This window comes from Loxodonta africana, chromosome 27, assembly GCF_030014295.1.
Source record: "Loxodonta africana isolate mLoxAfr1 chromosome 27, mLoxAfr1.hap2, whole genome shotgun sequence".
Lineage (NCBI taxonomy): Eukaryota > Metazoa > Chordata > Mammalia > Proboscidea > Elephantidae > Loxodonta > Loxodonta africana.
In genome coordinates, this window is record NC_087368.1 from 4,755,882 (window position 1) to 4,778,357 (window position 22,476).

General features: G+C 40.8%; 1 long non-coding RNA gene across 6 annotated transcripts in view; it reads left to right on the top strand.

Annotated features, from left to right (window-relative positions):
- LOC135228734 (uncharacterized) overlaps positions 1–15,011 on the top strand; it is a 29,396-nt gene extending 14,385 nt beyond the window's left edge. For 3 of the 6 annotated variants that reach the window (XR_010319531.1, XR_010319529.1, XR_010319534.1), the window contains 3 exons: positions 1,826–1,915; positions 9,630–9,733; positions 11,565–15,011. This is a non-coding gene — a long non-coding RNA (uncharacterized LOC135228734). Of the gene's footprint in view, positions 1–1,825; positions 1,916–9,629; positions 9,734–11,137; positions 11,379–11,564 lie in introns of all 6 variants that reach the window. The other 3 variants (XR_010319533.1, XR_010319530.1, XR_010319532.1) reach the window with 3 other exon arrangements.
- The last annotated feature ends 7,465 nt before the right edge of the window (positions 15,012–22,476 follow it).

A 22,476-nucleotide genomic window follows, 5' to 3' on the forward strand; every position in this document is an offset into this window, starting at 1 on the left:
CAATAACTGGAGGTCAGACAAACAGGAGCCAGCTGCAGAGTCCAGAATGAGCAAAAGTCCATGACCCTTGCCAGAAAGTCTACCTATATTGGTTGCAGGCCACATCCCCAAGGAAACTCCCTTTCAACTGATTGGCTACTCACAGCAGATCCCATTGAGATGATTACATTGTATCAGATCTTATCTTGGAAGTGATTACATCATTATACGACTGCCAAACCACTGGGAGTCATGGCCCAATCAATTTGAAACACAACCATAATGATCACACCCTGCTTTCAAGTCTTTTGGGTAGGTATATACCTAATAGTGCAACGGCGGAGTCATGTGGTAATTCTATGTTTAACTTTATGAGGAACCACCAAACTTTTCCACAGCAACTACACCATTTTACATTCCCACCAACAATTGATTAGGGTTCCAATTTTTCCATATCCTTGCCAACACTTCTTATCTTCCATTTTTCTGGTAATAGTTATCCTAGTGAGAGTGAAGTGGTATTGTGGTTTTGATTTGCGTTTCCCTAATGATTAATGACGTGTCAAGCATCCTTTTTTCCCTTAAGTTAAAATATTTTTTTGTTTATTGTACTTTAGGTGAAGATTTACAGAGCGAACTAGTTTCTCATTTAACAATTAATACACATACTGTTCTGTGACATTGGTTGCCAACCCCACGACATGTCAACACTCTCCCCTTCTCAGTCTTGGGTTCCCCATTACCAGCTTTCCTGTCCCCTGCTGCCTTCTTGTCCTTGCCCCTGGGGTAGTGTGCCCTGTTAAGTCTCCTTTTTTTTATGGGCTTGTTTAATCTTTGGCTGATGGGTGAACCTCAGGAATGATGACTTCATTACTGAGCTAAAAGTGTGTCTGCGGCCATACTCTAGGGGTTTCTCCAGTCTCTGTCAGGCCAATAAGTCTGGTCTTTTTTTGTGAGTTAGAATTTTGTTCTGCATTTCTCTCCAACTCTGTCTGGAACCCTCTGTTGTGATCCCTGTCAGAGCAGTTGGTGATGGTAGGCGGGTACCATCTAGTTGTGCTGGACTCAGTCTGGTGGAGGCTGTGGTAGTTGTGTTCCATTAGTTCTTTGAGTTAATCTTTCCCTTGTGTCTTTGGTTTCCTTTATTCTCCCTTGTGTTGAGCATCTTTTTATGTGCTTATTGACTGTATGTTCTTTACAGAAATGTCTGTTCAAATCCTTTGCCCATTTTTAAATTTGGTGGTTTGTTTTTTGTTGTTAAGTTGTAGGGTTTTTTTGTTTTGTTTTGTTTTGTTTTTCTTAATATTCTGGGTACTAAACCCTTATCAAATACATGGTTCCTAAATATATTCTCGGATTCTGTAGGTTGTTTCTTAACTTCCTTGATAAAATCCTTTGGAAGTTTTTACATTTGGAGAACTGGATTTATCTGTTTTATCTTTTGTTACTAATGCTTTTGGTGTTATATCTTAGAATCCACTGTCGGAAACTGGATTCCAAAACGTGTTTTATTCTTAGCATTTTAAGCTTTTAGTTCTGACATTTAGATCATTGATCTGTTTTTAGTTAATTTTCATACATGGTGTGAGGTATGGGTCCAGTGTCATTCTTTTGCATTCTTTTTCTCAGCACCATTTATTAAAAACTATTCCCCAATTGAATGCAATTGGCACCTTGTAAAAAAATCAGTTGACCGTAGAAAATGAATTTATTTCTGGGCTCCCAATTCTGTTTAATTTGTTTATATCTTTGTCATTATACCAGCACCAAATTGTTTTGATTACTGTAGCTTTATACTAGTTTTTGAAATAGAGAAGTTTGAGTCCTCTTTGTTTTTATTTTTCAGGGTTGCTTTGGCTGTTTGGAGCCCCTCCCAGTTTCATATGAATTCAAGGATTGAGTTTCCCATTTCTGCCAAGAAACTGTTGGAATTTGTGTAAGGATTGCATTGAATCTGTTGATTGGTTTGAGTAGTATTGACATTTTAACAATATTAAGAACGTGGAATGTGTTTTCATTTATTTAGGTGTTTAATTTCTTTCAGCAATGTTTTATGGTGTTCAGTTAAAAGTCTTTGTCCTCCCTGGTTAAATTAATTCCTAGGTATTTTATTCTTTTAGATGTTTTTGTCTATGAAATAGTTTTCTTTTTTTTCCTTGCCTCTTTAAAATAGTTTTTTTTGTTGTTGCTGAGAGTATATGCAGCAAAATATATAGCAATTCAACACTTTCTGCGTGTACAATTTAGTGACACTGATTACATTCTTTGAATTGTGCAAGCATTCTCACCCTCCTTTTCTGAGATAATCCTCCCCCTTAAGCATAAACCCTAAGACTCCTACATAATCTTTTGAATCGTGTTGTCAGTTTGATCCCACATAAATAAGTCTTCAAAGAACATAATGCTCAAGGCATTCTTTACTAGTTAAGCTAAAGTATTGTTTGGTTTTAAGAAGACTTCAGGGGATATTTTTGGTTTTAGGTTTAAAGGTTATCTTAGGGTAGTGATTTCAGAAGTTTGTCCATCCCCCATGGCTCCACAAAGTCTGGAGTCTCTGAGATTTGAAGTTGTGTTCTGCATTTTTCCCACTTTTGATCAGAATTCTTCTCTAGAATCTTGGATCAAAATGTTCAGTGATGGTAGTCAGGCATCGTCCAGTTCTTCTGGTCGCCTGGCAAATGAGAGAGTTATTCATGGACGCAATTATCCACACATTCCATTTCCACCTCCTGTGCCTGACTCTCCTTCTTCTCTTTCTCCTGGCAAATAGTTACCAGTTGTTGTGCCTTGGATGGCAGATTGTAAGCTTTGAAGACCCCAGCCACTACACAGCAAACAGGAAGGTAGAACAAAAGCACTGAACACAGTATTAGGCCAGTTAACTTGGGTGTCGCATGAAACCATGACCCTAAACTTCTGAACCAAGGAACCAAATTCCAGGAGGTATTTGGTTGTACAGAAGCAGCCTTAGCAGCTCCTCTCTTTTTGTCGTTGTTTTGTTGTTTCTGTAAACATATCTGTTGCACAACTTTTGCCAATTCAGCTTTTTACAGGTGTGCACCTTAATGACAGCAGTTACATTAATTGGCTGTGTAACCTTGACTTTAACGAATATAATTTTTCCATCACCGTAACCCAAACCTTGGTTCCTTATAAGCAGTAACCCTCTTTTTTCCCCTGCTTCCTGCCCCAGTAGCCACTAAGGAACTTTGGTCTCTATGCTTTTGCCTTTTCTTATCTTTTTCTATAAGTGAGGTCACACAATATTTATCTTTTTATGATCGACTTGTTTCACTCAGCATAATGTCTTTAAGCTCCATCCATGTTAAAGCATGTATCAAGACTTCATTTCTCTTACTGACTGGATGGTATTCCATTGTATGTATGCACCACATTTTTGTTTATACATTCATCTGTTGATGGGCATTTAAGTTGTTTTGTCTGTTCTAAATAGTGCTGCAGTAAACATTGGTGTACAAGTCTCTCTTTGAGTCTCTGTTTTAAAGTCTTTGTGGTATATGCCTAGGGGTGGAATTGCTAGGTTATCTGATAGTGTTTTGAGGAACTGCTACATTGTTTTCCACAGTGGTCCTACCATTTTGCATTCCACCAGCAATGGATAAAGGTTCCAATTTCCCCACATCCTTGCCCTGCCCATATCTGTTACTTTGTTTTTTTTTTAAGCCAACCTAAACAAACAAAAACCCGTTGCGTTTGAGTAGATTCCAACTCATTGCAGCCCTATAGGACAAAATAGAACTACCTCATAGGGTTTCTAAGGAGCAATTGGTAGATTCGAACTGCTGACCTTTTGGTGAGCAGCTGAGCTCTTAACCATTATGCCACCAAACTGACGGAAGTGAAATGCACCCTCACTGTGATTTTGATTTGCAACTCTTGATGACTAATGATGTTGAGTATCTTTTCATGCATTTGTTGACCATTTGAATGTCTTTTTTGGTGAAATGTCTATTCAAGACCTTTGCCCATTTTTTGATTGGGTTGTCTTTTTGTTGTTAGATTGTTGAGACTTTATATGTATTTTGGGTTTTAGATTCTTCTCAAATATATGGCTTCCGAAGATATTCTCCCAGTTGATAGCTTGCCTTTTCACTTTTTGGTAAAGTGTTTTTGATGAACAGAAACCTTTAATTTTTATGAGGTCCCATTTATCTATTTTACCTTTTGCTGTTTGTGTTCTTGTTATTGTTTAGGTAATCCATTGTTCAAAACTAGGCCCAGCAGCATTGCCTCTGCATTTTCTTCTAGGAATGTTATGGCTTTAGTTTTCACATTTAGGTTCTTACTCCATTTTGAATTTGTTTTTGTATATGGTGTGAGGCATGGATCCTGTTTCATTTTTCTGCATATGGAAATTCAATTTTCCTAACACCATTCATAGAGGAGACTTTTCTTTCCCTATCGAATGGAACTTAGTTAGCACCCTTATCCAAAATCAGTTGATCACAGATGTGTGGATTTATTTCTGGACTCTCAATTCTATCCCATTGATTTGTGTGTCTGTTGTTACACTAGTACCAGACCGTTTTGATTGCTGTAGCTGTATAATATGTTTTCTATTGGTCAAGTTTTGATGTCCTATCAAAGAAGAATATCCACAATCTGAAAAGGCTGTTTCGTGTGAGTAGAGATTTTCTGCATGTTCTTGAATGAAGACAGTTTATTTCAACACATTAAATGAAGAAATGGCTATGAGACACCAGCTTTTTTCTTCTCAGACATTAAAGAGTTTTTTAAAAATGTGAAACTGTGCTACACTTTTCACAAAATTCTTTTGAAGGTAATTCTTTTCATAGAAAATTTATTTCTGTTAATAGATAAATATTTTATTATGAAATGAATTTAAAAATAGTTTTAAAAAATGTTTAGTTTCAATTTGGAGTACAGTAAACATTAGTAGATACAACCCACATGAGCAAACTTCTTTGAGGAACTCAGTAATCTGTACATGTGGAAGGGTTCTCTTAACAACCGTTTTTAAACCAGATAGTCTCCTAAGAGTTGTCCCTCAGATACTGTTGAACATCAGTTTGTGTCTCTTGTTAGGCTAGCCTGCCATAGATGAGGCGATTGAATTGGGCTTTGAAGGAAAGTTTTGGGCTTTCATTTAAGACTTGAATATACTTTTAACGTATAAAATACATGACGGAATTTAAATTGATGGTTACATTTTGACTTCATATGGCTAAAGAAAGTGCTACCTGCAGAGCAAATGAGTGGATAATTATATCCGGAAGAAAAAGAAAAGAATTTCAGAAAATGATGAATAAAAAATACTGAACTGTGAACTGCAAATAATTGTGGAACAAGCATTGTCTGAAACTGTTGGATTCTGGCTCACAGTGACCCTAAGCATTATCTTAATGGGAATCTTAATTAGACAAACAAGATTAGGTTTAGTAAACACCTTAAATGAAAGAGATTGCAAAGTATAAGTGGGGGTACAATAGGAGTATTTTAATTACTGATAACACTACAGATTTACCCAACCATAAAGAAATAGAAGTAATAGTTTATTTGTTTCTATGAACTAACTCTGTGTTTGAGTAAATTGTTGGTAGGTACTATGAAAGTTAATTGTGGGGAACATTTATGAGAACCTTACTGAAGGTAATTTAGAGAAGAGACTTCACAGATTTTTTTTTTTTATCTGTATAAAATTAATCAGGATTACCTTGACTTAAGGAGTCCCGATGGTGCAATGGTTAAGGACTCAGCTGCTAGCTAAAAGCAATGAACAATCTGACAAGGAAATTTAGAAAACAATTCCATTTTCAATGATATCTTAAATAATACAATACCAAGGAATTAATTTAACCAGGAAGGTGAAAACAGTGTACGCTGAAAACTGTAGAAAAACATCATTGAAAGAAATTAAAGAAGATCTGAATAAAGGGAAAGACACTTCTTTTATTCGAAGACTTAATATTGTTAAGACAGAAATACTACCCAAAGTGACCTAGAGATTCAACATGATTCCTATCAAAATGCCAATAGTCTTTATTGCAGAAGTAGAAAAGCCAATCCTCAAATTCATATGGAATTCCAAAAAGCCCCCAATAGCCAAAGCAATCTTGAAAAAGAACAACAAAGTAGGAGGACTCACACTTCTATTTCAAAATGTACTATAAAGCTATAGTAATCGAAACTGTCTGGTACCAGTATACAGATAGAGATATAGAGCAACAGGCTAGAATTGGGAGTCCAGAAATAAACGCATGTATCTGTGGGCAACTGGTGTTGAACTAGGGTGCCAAGTCCCTGCAGTGGGGGAAAAAACAGTCTCTTCAACAAAGATGCTGGGATCGTTGGATCTCTCTATCCACAAGATTGAAGTTTGACTCATATCTCATACCATATATAAAGATTAAACCAAAATGGATCAATGACTAAGTGTAAAACTAAAACCATGAAACTCTTAGAATAGGGATAATGCTTCAGGACCTAGTTTTTGACAGTGGATTCTTACATATGACACCAAAAGCATGAACACTAAAAGATAAAATAGATAAATTGGACTTCATCAAAATTAAAAGCTTCTGTGCATCAGAGAAATTTATCAAGGAAGTGAAGAAACAACCTACAGAATGGGAGAAAATATTTGGGAAGCGTGTAATATCCAGAATATATATTAAGGCACAGCGGTTAAGAGCTAAGGCTGCTAACCAAAAGGCCGGCCGTTCGAATCCACCACTTACTCTTTGGAAACCCTGTGGGGCAGTTCTACTTTGTCCTATAGAATCGCTATGAGTCAGAGTCAACTTGATGGCAACGGGTTTGGGTTTTATCTGTGGTGACTCAGTGTAAAATTCTCAACCTCGATGTGGGAGACCCCTGTCTGTCAGTGGAGATTTGCTGAATATGATGCCGAATAGGTTTCCGTGGAGCTTCCAGACTAAGATGAACTAAGAAGAAAGGCCGGTGGCAATCTTCTTCTGAAAAATCAGCTAATGAAAACCCCATGGATCACAGCGGTCCATTCTGCAGCCGATCATGTGAGTGGTGTAGGACTAGGCAGTATTTTATTCCGTTGTGCATGGGGTCTCCATGAATCAGAGGCGGACTCAACAACAGCTGACAGCAAGAACAACAGCAACAACTCAACAACAAAAAGACGAACAATTCAGTTAAAAAATGGGCAAAGGACTTGACTAGACATTTCATCAAAGAACTATCCAAATGGGCAATAAGCATATGAAAAGATGCTCAAAGGCCATTAGTCATGGTTGTTAGTGGCCATTGAGTCAAGTTGCTAGCATTCCACCCTGACTTACGGAGACCTCATCCACAACAGAATGAAATGCTGCCTGGTCTTGTGCCGTCCCGTCCCCATGATGAGTTGCAGATCGGCAGGCTTTTCTTCCTAGTCTGTCTTAGTCGGGAAGCTCCACTGAAACGTATTCAGCATCATAGCAACACACAAGCCTCCGCTGACAGACAGGCGGTAGCTGCACATGAGGTGCATTGGCCTGGAATCAAACCTGCGTCTCCTGCATGGAGGGCAAGAATTCTACCCCTGAACCACCACTGCCCCCTTATAATGTTTCATGGCATCTTCAGATTTCATGTGCTTGAAATTAAATTTATCGTCTTCCTTTCCCCGAAAATTCTGTTACTCTCTGTGTTTGCCTCGTTGGTGAATGGTGCTATCATCTGCTCAGTTCCAGAAGTCATGAATTCAAAAGTCGTTCTTAACTCGTCCTTCCATCACCCTCCCATAGTCACTTGATTACTAAGTTCTGTTAATTCTGTCTGAATACCCTAGAAATCGTTCCTCTGCTTTCATCCCTTCTCCTGTGGTTCAGGTTCTTATTTGAACCATTGACTACTGCATCAGCCTCTTAATTGCCTTTCTGGACTTTAGGCTGACTCTTTGTTCTATCTTGTTAGTGTATTCAATTCTTAATATTTCTGAGATACAAATTTGAAGAGTCACACCCATGGTTAAAATTTTCGATTATTGGCCATCACCTTCATGATAATAGTGGCATTAAATATAGCTAAGTGCATAACTTATTGTGGTGCAGTGAATAAATATGGCCCTTGTAGCATGGTCTTTGTAACTCCTACCAAATGACTGGGTGAGACTATGCAAATGAGGTGCTTGTGGCCCACCAAAGGGATTGGCAAGTTTGCTAATAATATAAATAAGGCGCATGGCACCTTGTGGAGGTACAACCATGCAGATAGGTGTATGCAGCCCTAATGAGGGGATTGGTCAGTTTTTCCATCTGACTAGGCTTAAAATGAGCCATCCCGGAGGTGGGAAGAGAGGATTTCAACACCACCAGGAAAGAAGAGTCAAGAGTGGAGTGCATCCTTTGGACTCAGGATCCTTGTGGTGAGATCCTCCTAGATTCAGGAGACAGACAGAGAGCTGTGACACCAGAGATGGTGAGAAACAGCCGCAGAGAAATGGTGGCAGCAGAGGCAGCAGAATCAGGAGACTGGCAGGAGACGGCGAAGTGGGCTTCCCAAGCCACAGAGCAAGAGAGTTGAGCACCTTTGGACTGGAGGCTTACTGGCAGAGTGGGGTGCCTCCGGATACTTATCGGCAGAGCTAAAAGAGCTTTGTAACACTTACCTGAATAGGGCAGAGGCCAAGGGGCCAGAGAAAGATGTGCCTGCAAAGACACTGAGAAGAGGCTGTCCTGATCAAAGAACTGTATCCTGAGCATTCCTGAACCTGAATTGTAACCTGTTACTTCCCTAATAAACTCCATAATTATGAATATTGTCTGTGAGTTCTTTGTGGTCATTGCAACAAATTATTAAACCCAGCAGAGGAGTAGAGAGTGCCGTGGGAGGGACGGTTGGTGTCATAATTGGTAAAAAGGTTGAAAGGTGGAGGCATGTCTGATTCCTACCTTGTAAGAACCAGCGTGGGCTGTTGATTTTGATTCTCCTTTTCGTATGTGAAGTTAGAGGAGGTCAGATGCCCCGCCATGCCATTTTTACACTTGTGTTGTCTGATTTTATTCTTTGAACAGTCCTTTGCTACTTTCCTGGTTGCACAGATGAGGAAATTGAGACCTAGATTTAAACCCAGGACTGTCTGTTTTTAGTTTATGCTCTTAGGCACTTTCTTATGCTACTTATGTAGGACATTCCAGACCCCTTGTGTTGTGGCTCTTACCCACTTGTCTAGTGTCTACTTGACATTTTTTAAGGTAACTTCCTTGAGGGCAGAGATCATATCCCACACCAAGCATTTTCTTAAAACATAGTTCCACTACCCACTGTCGTCGAGTTGATTCCGACTCATAGTGACCCTGTAGGACAGAGTAGAACTGCCCCATCGAGTTTCCAAGGAAACATAGTAGGCACTTGGTAAATGTTTGTTGAATGAGTGTTAAGCAGTGATGAATAACAGGGGACAGTGAGACTAGCCCAGTGTAGAAAAACATGAAAGAGACATCCGAAGAAAAGGATTCCTCTGGCTGGCCATGTTCATAAACGGTCAGCCTTTGGGTTAAAGCAAAATAGTGAGAGGTAACCAAATGAGGGAAATGAAATCCAGAAGGAGTGATTAAAAGAGAGAAACTTTCTGTTCTTGACTTGAATGAATTGTGTCCTAGGGTTGTAAGAACCTGAAAATGAAGCCTCTAAATACCCTTTTATGTTTTTAGGACTTGTGGAATTAAAGAGAGAGATGCCTGAAAACTAGAGACACAGAAGTATATTTTTCAGAAAGGGGAAGAAGGAAGACTATAGAGCTTGCTATGGCCCTCAGGTGAGAATCTAGAATAAATTACTTAAAGGATAAATTGTTTCCAGGAGAGGTGAAGCACTAATCATTAGGAAATAGCCTGAATTCATTAAGAAATAAACAAAACAGCGGAGCCTTCTTTTTGCACATGGAGCCTGTTGTTTTCCGTCCATTGGCTGAGATATAAGGTTTACTCATCAAAAGCACAGGTGGCACAGATCATGGGAGGGAGAGGGTGTTAGCTAGGATGGGCTAGATTCTGCTGTAGTAATAACCTCAAATTTTGGTGCTTAAAAGCAAAAGAGATTTATTTTTTAAATAATATATTTTTGGTGATTCCAATTCAACAGGTTTCACACATATTACTTAATGACATTGGTTACATTCTTTTTTTTCCCCTTATTATTGCATAGGGTGTATTTGTTTTTACAAAAGTAGAATGACTATAACAACACCGATCCACCATGCCTGATATGGTCACTGTGCCCCATCCATACTTCCTGGGACCACAATATCATTTTTTAAATTTTATGTTGTTGAGAATATGTACAGCAAATCATAAACCCATTCACCACAATTCAGTAACATTGATTACATTCTTCAAGTTATGTAACTCTTCTCACTCTCCTTTTCGTTTCTGAGTTGTTCCTCCCACATTAACATAAACTCACTGCCCCCTAAAGTTCCTATCTAATCTTTTGAGTTGCTTTTGTTCCTTTGATCCCATATAGTCCTTCAAAGAGCACAATGCTCAAAGCAGACATTTTTTTACTAGTTAAGCTAGACTATTGTTTAGTTTTAGGAAGACTTCAGGAGATTTTTTTTGGTTTAAGGTTTAAAGATTATCTCGGAGCATTAGTTTCAGGGATTCATTCAGCCTCCATGGCTCTAGAAAGTCTGCATTCCATGAGAATTTTAAATTCTTTTCTCCATTTTAAATTTTAAATTCTTTGCTGCTAACCAAAAGGTCTGTGGTTCAAATCTACCAGGTGGTCCTTGGAAACCGTATGGGGCAGTTCTACTCTGTCCTATAGGGTCACTATGAGTCAGAATCAACTCGACGGTAACTTTTTTTTTCCTGCATTTACCCTGTTTTGATCAGGATTCTTCTATAGATTTTTTGCTCAAAATGTTTGGTCATAGTAGCAGCTGGGTACCATCCAGTTCTTATGGTCTCATGGCAACCAAAAAAAAAAAACAAAAACCCTGATGCCCTCAAGTCTATTCTGACTGATAGCAACCCTGTAGGACAGAGTAGAACTGCCTCATAGGGTTTCCAAGGAGTGGCTGGTAGATTTCAACTGCCAACCTTTTTGGTTAGCAGCTGAGCTCTTAGCCACTGCCCCACCAGTTATTCATGGAGGCAATTAGCAACACATTCCATATCTCCTCCTGTTCCTTATTCTCCTTCTTCCTCTGTTGCTCCAGGCGAAGAGAGACCAATTGTTGTGCCTTGGATGACCACTTGCAAGCTTTTAAGAACCCAGGCACTATGCAAGGAACCAGGAGGTAGAAAAGAAGCACTAAACATGTTATTAGGCCAATTAACAGGGATGTCGTGTGAAACTGTGACTCATGATGACCCAGTATATGCAGAGTAAAACTGTTCTCCACAGGGTTTTCAAGACTGTGGCCTTTCTGAAGCAGATCACCAGGCCTATCTTTCAAGGTACCTCTGAGTGGGTTTGAACTGCCAGTCTTTCAGTTAGCAGTCAAGCACTTAATCGTTTGCACCACCCAGGGACTCCTGAGACATCGTACCCACTGTGTTTAATGACCTCAGGAGATGGTGAATTTTATCTCTCTGGGTAATCTCTCTGGCATTAACCAGAATTTTTTTTTTTTTTTTCTTTAGCTTTAAGGCCGTACAACCCACCAGACATTGGGCCACCTCACAGGAAACTGGTCAAGAGAACAGGAGACATTCAATGAGAGTTTTCTTTCTTGGTGTTTCAGGAGAACTAGAAAGAGTCACAGCCTTTCCTTAATGTTGATGTATTTATTGAGGAGGAAAGAAATTATGTAACAGGGAAGTGTGGGGCACTGTTTGAGAACTCGGTCTTACCTGGCTAGTTATGGAACATTCTTATGCCTTGTTTAAGGATTTCTTTTTTTTATTTTTCAGAATTTGTTTTCAGGAAGACAGGAGGAAAGGAAGACATCTCAGGATCCCATTTCAAGGGTCCTTTGGCTACATTTCCACTGTCAGAACATTTTCTCCAAGAGTCCTGGGCCAGACACCTGGATTTCCAGATGGGTTTTGTAGTCAAGGAGATTTTAGAGAGGGGAGGTATTTCAGTTATGTAGAAAAGTTCAGTTATCTAAAGAATTTATTTTATAAAATACCACAAATCTTTGTGACCTAAAACAACAGCAATTTATTACTTTTCATGATTTTGTGGACTGACTGGTATCAACTGAGTGGTTTTGTTGCGCATGGTTTAGCTGAGGTCACTCATGGGCTACATTTAGCTGGAAGCCCGGCTGGGACTAGGACATCTAAGATGGCCTCTCATCCTCTAATACCTCTCACCATTTGGTAATGTAGCCCAAGTTTCTTCATACCATGGCTTTTAGCTTCCAAGAAGGAATATTTCAAGAGGACAAGCCCCAATATGCAAGCACTAATCAAGCCTCTGCTGGCATCATTTTGCTAATGTCTCATTGGCCAAAGCAAGTCACATGATCAAGTCTAGAGTCAGTGTGGCAGGGGGCTACACAAGGGTGCAAACACCAGGAGGTTTTTGTTCACTGGAGGCCACCACTATAACGATTTACCACAAGTGAGCAGGGCAGTTTTGCACACTGGATCCTCAGTTGTCAGTGCTTAGTTATGGATGCGTAACTTAAGATCTGGTCCTTGACTTTGCAGTTCCAGAAACTCTGTGTGATTAGGAGTTCATGCTTAGCCGCATGCGTTTATCTGAAATTGCTTCTCATCATCACTCGAAGACGTGAATTTAGGCTGTCATAGTTTTATCTCAAGATTCTGTCGTCTAGGCCACAGATGGTTGAACCAGAGTGGACACCTGACCTATGACTCTGTTGGCTGAGCTGACCCAATTGGACTTTCTCTTAAGACTCTGGAATGGGAATACTGAGAGACTAAGATCCAAACTGGTGAAGAGATTATAGAAAATCTCGTAGATAGTCTGAAACGAGTTCAGAAATATATCTAAACTCCTGAGATGACTAGAAAATTAGACCGCTAAACCATAGTTTAAGTGGTTAAGTGCTATGGCTGCCAACCAAAAGGTCGGCAGTTTAATCCGCCAGGCGCTTCTTGGAAACTCTATGGGGCAGTTCTACTCTGTCCTCTAGGGTCGCTATGAGTTGGAATCGACTCAGTGACAGTGGTTTTAAACCATAGTTATTAAGAGATTGGCTGCTAACCAAAAGGTTAGCAGTTTGAATCCACCAGCTGCTTCTTGGAAACCCTATGGGCAGTTCTACTTTGTCCTATAGGGTCGCTATGAGTTGGAATCAGCTTGATGGCAACAGGTATTCACTAGTGGATATATGTTTCTTCTCATTCTCTTATGCTCCATGACAATATGTAGCTGCAAGGGAGGCTGGGAAATGTCATCTCTAGCTGAGTAGCCATGCACCCAACTACTATGGAAGAAGGAGAAAGTGTGTTTTAGTGAAGACACCTGCTGCCTCCTTCCCTCCACCCCCTCCCCACACAGCATAGTGTTCAATTCCTGGTTACCTTTCAGGAGGGAGAAAGACAAGAGTGTATTTACAGGGAGTAAACAGGATGATGAAGGCCTCAAAATCAGGCCATAAACAGATTGGTTGAAAACTTGGGGATCGTTGTATTGAATATTTAGGAAACGAAATGGCTGCTTTTGAATGTTTTACGTGCAAAAAGAGATAAATGTTATTCTGTAAAGGCTCCAGGAGTAAATATAATAAGAGGAAGCTAACCAGTAACCAGTTGCCATCAAGTCAGTTCTTAACTCATGGCTCAGAGAAATGTATTTATGTTCATTATAAGAAAAGAAGATTCTAGCAGAGTTGTCCAGAATGATTTACACCTCAGGTACATTGTGAACTAGAAGAGACCAAAAAAAAAAAGATTTTTTTTTTTTATTGAGTACCTATTATGTGCTCAACACTATTGAGGCACTTTCACAGATTTGTTGCTTCCAACTGAGAGTCTGTTGCAGCTCCACGTACTTTTCTCCAAACCCTATTTTTCGTGACTCACTGACAAGCCTGCAAAGAGCATATATGAGTTAAATTTGTGGGGTAGAACATCCTAGGGGATAAACCCTGGAGGGTGTTGTGTATGTTCAAGTTGTGAGTTCTGTGGTAGATGGAGAAGTTGGCCAGGGTGCGGAAAGAAGGAAGCATATCACTTAGTTATTTTCTGATTCTCAGCAGCAACCTGAGATCTTCCAGAAGGGGTTACATAGTCCTGACCAGCATAGCTTTGTGGCGGCCCTCCTGTCAGCCATATTACCACACTGCCAAGAAGTATGAGAGGGCTGCTTTGAAAGCTCTGTCCAATGTACGAATGTCCATTGTCTTCCATATAGCTCCTGTGGGTACTGGTGGGAGACAAGATGCCTTTCTTGATATGAGTTCCTGGTTGTTTACTGGAGTCAACAAGACTGTTTTGTCATTCCTTGTACTTCTGGATCCAAAGATCTAAGAGAACAGAGGGGCCCCCAAATCTGCAGTTCACATAAACAAAGTGACAGAGTAACAGGAAATGGGCCAGGGCACAGAAACGAAGACATTCCCCAGAACAATGGGGCAGGGTATCAGAAACTAGCCCACGAACTTCTTTAAAGTTGTCTCTCAGAAGCAACCAGATGAAACGAGCCCCAGAGACATGCGTCGAACATCCACCTGTGACCGCTGTGTGACCTTTCACCAGGGGCAGTGAAGGGCTGCAGCCGCAGCTGGGGAATCGAACTCAGAGCGAGAGACTGCGCAGGCATGACACCCCATAAGTCCTACTATGAATTCCAGAGGCCTGTGGGACAGGAGCCATCTTAGAAAGCAGCTGCGCGTGCACCTTAGGTAGCCTATCCCCACCCAAAACTGGCTAGTTACCGGAAAACCGCGCCTGTGCCTCTGAATAAACATGAATTTTTTTCACACTCAAGTATTTAAAAGCCCGTGCAAGTCCTTCGTTCTGTGAGATGGGCGGTAAGCATTGCCTAGGCCTTCCTTACCTCTGCTTGCAATCCTCTTCAATAAAGCTTTCCTGGTGTGCCTTACCTGCTCATTCTTGACCAGTGAGAGGCAAGAACATTATTTAATTAAAGGCATAGAGACTCTGGCATCAGTTCTGAATCTCCTCAATATTTCTGCTTGTTTCTCTTTAATTGAACACTCACCTCAGTCAATCCTAAGCTCTAATGTTATGCAGGTCTACCAGTGTGGACACTTAAGTGACAAAGTTTTAGGAAGAGACCCTAAAACTTTAAACCTCCTTGAAGCTTGTGATAAACTTTATGTGCCCGCAAGTAAGAATTGCCACACTTCCCTGGAACGTTGGAGGAGAGCTAAGAGATTGAAGTAGAAGTGTATTTGGACATAAAAATATTTTAGTCAAGCTGTGAAGAAGCAGCACAGGGGATGATTTGAGGCCCCTGGAGCCATCAAGTAGCATGATTGGCAATACCATTTGGAGAACAAGGGTGTTCTGTGTGAACAGTTTCTCACACTTACCCACACTCCACCTTCCAGCCCTGTCTCTGTGTCTTTTAAATCTAGTGCCTCAGATTTAGTCAGATGATAATAGACGCTTGTCATGCCTGAGTGAAAGGTTCCAAAGGGAGGTTGGAAGGGTCTTATAACCCTGAGGAAGAAAGGATGTTTACAGTCCAGTTGAACGTATCCACCTAAAGAGCTTTAGCCAGCGTGCTCCCAGTTCGCCTAATGGAAAGCAGACTTCATCACAGCAGGTGACAATTTTTTCCCAAAAAAACACAGAAGGTAGACTCCAATGAGAAAGGCATATTCTTTAATTGACTTCCTAAGGCGCTCTAACCTTTTGTCTTTAGCCTACTTGTAATAAGTGCCATCAAATTAGCCAAGAATGACTCTATCTGAGCATCCAAGAGTAGGGGCCTGTCTAGAAAAACTAGTGCCTATGGTGGTAATTTTTTTTTAGTTTTAAATTGCTGAATGATCTCACAGCTGGTAATGGAAACTTCGATGGCCAATAGAAACTGCTCATTAGAGCCCTTCCTCAAGCAGTACTCAGGGTACACGTCCTACTTGCGATACCTTAGTTACACCTCTGTCAAGAGGAGTGAAACCAAAGAGAGTGTGGGTGGGTATGATGTCATTTCTCCTCATAAGGATTATTTCCTTGTTCTAGATTGCAAAAAGTGAAATTATGTTAAAAGATATGAACATTGTGAAGGACCTTGATACGTGTTGCTGAACTGCCTTCTTGAAAAGTAGTACCAGATCATGACACTGAACTCAAGTTCCTTATAGACCCACTGCTGTCTTTGGACAATTTCTCATAGAAATACACAACGCTAAGGTACTAGGTATAGTACCTTAGCGTTGTGTATTTCTAAAGCTAACAGCTGTACTATATTCCTGAATCTTACTACCAGCTCCCATTCTTACAATTTAACCGTAACATTGATACTTAGAACTCTTTGCCCCACTCACTCTAGGGACTGAGTGTACTTGAAAAATTAATTTTAGAGTAAGTCCTTATATGTAAAGCTCCCATTCCAGGATTATACGCACCTGAATATATACCCACTACACTAGGCATACTCTCGACATGAGCTTGGCACATCAACTGGCAGCATTTTGTTGGAGAAAATAAAGACATGTTCCTAAGGAATCTCAGGGTGCCTCCTACACATACTTTTAAAAATGTGCTTGTCGTTAAAGTATTTGCACTGTGTGTAGTCCCTTGATGCAGAAATAGACAAAGGAAAGAGGGAGAGAGACTTTGTCACTGTTATTCATTGCTGTATTTCAACACCAAAAACAATGCCTGGCACATCGTAGAAGCTCAATAAATATTTGTTAAATGGCTGAGTGAAATTTTCCTTCTTTTGTTGAGAAGTTGTCTCATAGGGCATTTGTTTGGGTGGTCTAAGGGTCATAAAAAGGATGCCTTTTGGGGTTTCTTCCTCATCCACTTTTCAGGGAATCAGCCATCCATTTAATACCAGCTGTGCAGTCCCAGGAACCTTGTTTATATAATATGATGTAGCCTTGCTATAGATAATTGGCTCAGATATACTTTCTCTTATTTTGGAATTGCACTGAGATTTCTATTTGTGACTGTACTGGTCTTTGGAAAGACCTTTCAGGAAGTGGGAGGGAAGTCATGGTCTCTTCTAGGTGGAGATGGAGAGCCGAGAAAGGCCATTTGCAGAAAGAGACAACAGAAAGGAGTAAAGGAGAAGTACAGTAAAACTGAGCTTAGATTCCACTGTGAACCCACTAGAATTGCTCAAATGAGGACAGACAATACCAAGTGTTGGTAAAAATATGGAGCAACTGGAACTCACTGCTAGTTGAAATGTAAAATGGTACAACTACTTTGGAAAACAGCGGCAGTTTCTTACAAACGCACACTTGCCATGTAACGCAGAAACCCTACTCCGTGTATATTCACAACATACAGATTTCGTCCAAGATATATGTGCTGGAATGTTTCCTGAAGCACCATTTTAAATAGTCCCAAATGGGAAACAAATGCCCAACATTAGCAGCCTGAGTAACTAAATTGTGGTATATTCACAGAATGGAATACTCCACAGCGGTAAGAATGAGTGAATGACTGTGACATATGGATGACATTAATGAATCTCGTGAGTAGAATGCTGAATAAAGAAAGTGTAAAAAACAATCAAAATTAATGTGTGCTGTTAAATGTCAGAACTGTGGCTAGCCTTGGGGAATGATGAGTGGAGGAGTGGGAGCTTCTGAGGTGCTGGCAATGCTCTGTTTCTTGATCTGATGCTGGTTACATTGCTGTGTTTAGTTTGTGAAAATTTATTGAGCTGTGCACTTATGACGTGCACTTTACATATTCATATTTCAGTAAAAAGATTTAGGAAAAATTTTAATCTAAAATTTTAAAAATGAGTCTAGAAACAGATGAATGCCTGCTAATGTCAGCAGCATTCCTTAGATTCCATGAGAATCCTGAACTGTTGTTTAAAATATCTTGTCTGGGTTTCTTCAGTCTGGGTATCCAGCCATTGATTCCCAAGCCTCTTCCACTGGACGGAAGCTCTCCTAGTGACATAGATTTTTGGCCCACAAATATCCCTTTCCCCTCCCCCATCCTGGCCATCTTCAAAAGTAGATGAATCTGTTCTCTGCAGGAAATTAAGTACATATTCATCAAATAAACAATTTGCAGATGTTTAGTCTAAACTAACCCACCAAATCTGCTTCCCAGAAAGGAAGCAGCATTTCCTATCTGCCTGGGACGAAAGATGGAGAATGCTGGCATCCAGATCACCAGCCAACAGTCTTGGGACACAGTCTGGGATGTCTTGTAGTCAGCAGAGATACTACGGATTGTGGTTAAAACTATGCTCAGAAGTTTGGTGATTTATCCCCCAGCTCAGTCCCCTAGATGATTTCCTGAGAAAACAGAAGCCAACTCAGTCCAGTTCCTCCCACACAACTTCAAAAGGACAAACACCTAGCCCATGAAGTGGAGGTTATGGAGCAATGAGGTGCTCGCAGCTTAGTAAAGATTGGGCCCTTGACAATGAGCCCTAATCTTTGCCACATGGCTCATCTACCCAGCTCTAGTTCAAACCTAGACAGTGGAAGTAGCATCTTTATCTAGACAGGCTCAGATTTTTCCAACTTCATTCAATACAATAAAGGATCATTGCGAAGCCAAAGTTCTGGATGTCAACTCTTTACATCTGTCCAGCGTCTTCTGTGACCATTTTCCCTCTGACCTTTCTTCTTGGATGGAATGGATGACCTCACTTGCCTCTAACCACAATGACTAGGACTCAAAGATGATGTCTGCTTGGAAATAAAATTTGGCTTCGGTAGCACCTTTCTGCCTCTGTATGGTTTAGACATCTCCAGACTTTTTTGTACCAGAAGACAGGAGACGGAGATCTGGCGATTGGGCACTTCTGGAAAGTCTGCTTAGTGTCAGTGCAAAGTGAGAATTTCATTCATTTACCCAACAGGTGTTCACTGAGTACCTGTTATGTCCGTAAATCATCTTATGTAATGACTGAGAATACAGCCATAAGCAAGATAGATAAAAATCTCTTCCCTCACGGAGTTTATATTCTAGAAGAAAGGAGATAGACAATGAACATATAAACAGATAAAAGGGTAATTTCAGATAGCCATAGAGCTATGAGTAAAAGTGAAAAAACGTGATGAGAGAAAGAATTGCTAAGACTAAGATGGGAGCAAGCTGCTTTGGTAGGGTGGTAGGAGAAGACTGCTCTGGGGAACATTACATTTAAGCTGAGACTTGAATAATAACATGATTTGGGGACATGGACAGAAAAAACAGCAAGTACAAAGTCCTTAAGGTGGGGACAAGTTTAGTTGTTCAGGAACAGAAAGGACACTGTGGCTGGAGTGAAAGAGAAAGGGATTTCAGATGAAGCCAAAGAGGTATGCAGGGGCTAGATCATGTGAGATCGTAGGCTATGATATGGAATAAAATTTGCTTGCCTGATGTAGACAGATGATTCAAATTCTTGGAAAGCCTCAAAGGGAAATAAAATACAGTAGGAATTGTGGGAGAGGTAGTATAACCTAGTGGCTAGGAGTTTAGACTCTGGAAACAACTCTCTGGGACTACATCCCAGCTGTACCACTATGCTGTGTGAGTTTAGCATAGTGACTTAACCTCTCTGGGCCTTGGTTCCTTCACCTTTAAGGTGGGAATAATAATTCATCCTCACAGATACTATTTTGCATTGAGGATTAAATAAATTTATATCTCTAAGATGCTTAGAACAGGGCCTGGCATTTACTATTTGCTTAAGTATTTTAGTTGTTGCATTGTTGTTGATGTTATTAATATTGTAGACTTATTACTAATGGGAAAAGGACTTTCAATGAGCTCTTCACTATGTTCTACTTTAGTTTTAGAAATGATTAGTGGAATTACATTGTCATAGATTGCTTTATCTGTCTCTAACTCTTCCCTCCGTTCTCCTGTCATGACCTCTCTGGGTGGAGTATATCTCCTTATTCTACTGACTTTGGGCTTGGTCATGGGTTAGAGATTGAATTGTGTCCCCCAAAATATGTGTTGGAATCCTAACCTTATACCTGCGGGTGTAATTCTTTTGGGAATAGGGTTTTCTTGTTAATGAAGCCATGTCAGTGTAGGGCGTGGCTTAAGCCTAATCACTTCTGAGTTATGAAAAGAGTAGATTAGACTCTTACAAAGCTGATTAGACTTAGAAGCAAGCACAGATGGAGGGAGGATAGACGCCACATGAAGATTGCTAAGGAACCAAGGAACACTGGGGCTACAGAGGCTGAGACAAGGATCTTCCCCCAGAACAGCAAAGAGAGCCTTCTCCTACAGACAGCGCCCAAATCCATTCTCTGCCATCTTTGCTCTTTGCAGCTCTTGTTTTAGCTTAAAATTTCTGAGTGGGTACATCTTATTAAGTGAGCCTAAGTTGTGTGTTTCAGCTTTCAGGATAACCTGGGAATTGCCACAGAGTGGGCAGTAACATCTGTGACCACCAACCTTGACCTAGTGCACAGCTATTAATTCAGCTGAAACACAAGAATACAGCCAAACCAGCTGTTAAAATATTTCCATGCCACTTGTAAGTTATCACTACCCCTAGTTCCCCAAGTCCCCCACCAACATGCAGGAAATCCCAGCCCTCCCCCAAGACATCCTAGACCACTGCCTTGATTCAGCAACTGAAGGGTTAATGCTTGGAGCAATAAGGAGCCTTTGGGATTCTCCCCTAGCTGCTGTGGCAGAGAGTCAGTAATGCCAGTGATCTCTGGTTATAAAATATTTTCGTTCCCCCTCTGCATATAGGCCTTCTGCTACACCAGGTAAGCACTCTAGTGGGCATGGGGTAGAATGGAAGAAGAGTCATGGGTCTGGCCTTCCACATCATGCCAGGTCCCATCCATCCTGCTCCAAGATGAGGCTGTTTTTCTACCATCCCAACATCAGTACCTGCTTGTCAGGCTTGAGCCAAAATGCTTCCATAAGTCATGGCCATCTGTGAGTGGAATCTAACAAGGGGAAACCAGGACCGTGGAGAAGTGATGATCTGTGGTGCTTACTAGGAAATGCGTATGCCACAGGTATTTGGCCTGCAATAATTTATGTTTGAGATCCAGATCCAGTACCTATAAAACCCTGTACCTAGAGCCCACATGAAAGGAAAGCTAAACTTTGTCTTCTTTCTTGCCAGACCCATTCACACACAGGCTTATATGGGAAGGAACTGCGTGGTCTTTTTTTCCATTCTGTGTATATTTTCCAGTATAGTCAGATGTAGAAGGAAAATGTATTTAAGTCAGTGAGGGAGTTCAGTTTGTGAGAGAAAACTCCTGTGGGAGGGGGAAAGACTGACAAGTCACAGGGAATTAGACAAGCTCTCCAAGTCTGCAGAGGAGCTGCAGTTCCAGCTTCCCTTATGCTGTGGCCCATCTCAGGAAATAAAGTGGTCAAGTTCGTTCAGGGACCACTGCCCACACTCCATCACTGAAGTGTGGCCCAATGGTCAGGAAGGTTCAGGAAAGTAAGGACTGCCCCGACATGAGACCCCCATCCCTTCTAAACAGACTGCTGAGCAGTAAAACAGTTCCAACATTGAGGGACTTTGTTTTTCATCATCACTTGTTGCCTGTGAACATGGGCTCGGCTGTAGTCATAAGGCCTCTGGGTGGTGTTATTCTACGCGAAGATGGACTAAAAAAGTGGGGGTGCCTGTATGTGTCCTGAGCTAAAAGAGAGAGGAAGGAGGGGAGAAAGACAATGTGGAAAAGAAAACGAAAGCAGTATTTGAGGCATATGAAGGGAGAAAGACTAAGAAATTTTCTTTCTTGGCTTAACTGAAACAATGAAACAGAGCTGAGCTTTCAGTACCCAAAGACCACTGTATAAGGGGACCTCAGGGGAATCACTCGATGGTGATCAGTGAGGTAGAGCAACCCAGCCCGGGGTTGGGACAGAGGCCATGAGGCTCCTGTGTTGGCCACTTTCTGTCCTCTTTCATCTCGAGGTTGGACCTGATGACCAGCATCTAACACCTAGTGTTCCCTGACAAGGTGGAGATAGCCTGTTGTTTTTCAGTCTACTTTTTTTTATTGTCATTTGTACTCAGACCTTCTGCAAAACACCTCTTTAAAGCATTAAAAAGCAAAGATATCACTTTGAGGACTAAGGTGTGCCTAAACCATGCCATGATATTTTTAGTGGCCTCATATGCATGCCAAAGCTGTACGATGAATAAGGAAGACAGAAGGAATATCTCAATATGCCCCACATCACCGGACCCCTAGAAATTTCACACCTCGAATAATCCCTGAATTTTTGTGGGATTAATTTGCCACCCTATGGCATGCAACCATTTTTTTTTTATTAACTTTTATTGAGCTTCAAGTGAAGGTTTACAAATCAAGTCAGTCTGTCACATATAAGTTTATATACACCTTACTCCGTACTCCCACTTGCTTTCCCCCTAATGAGTCAGCCCTTCCAGTCTCTCGTGACAATTTTGCCAGCTTCCAACTCTCTCTATCCTCCCATCCCCCCTCCAGACAGGAGATGCCAACACAGT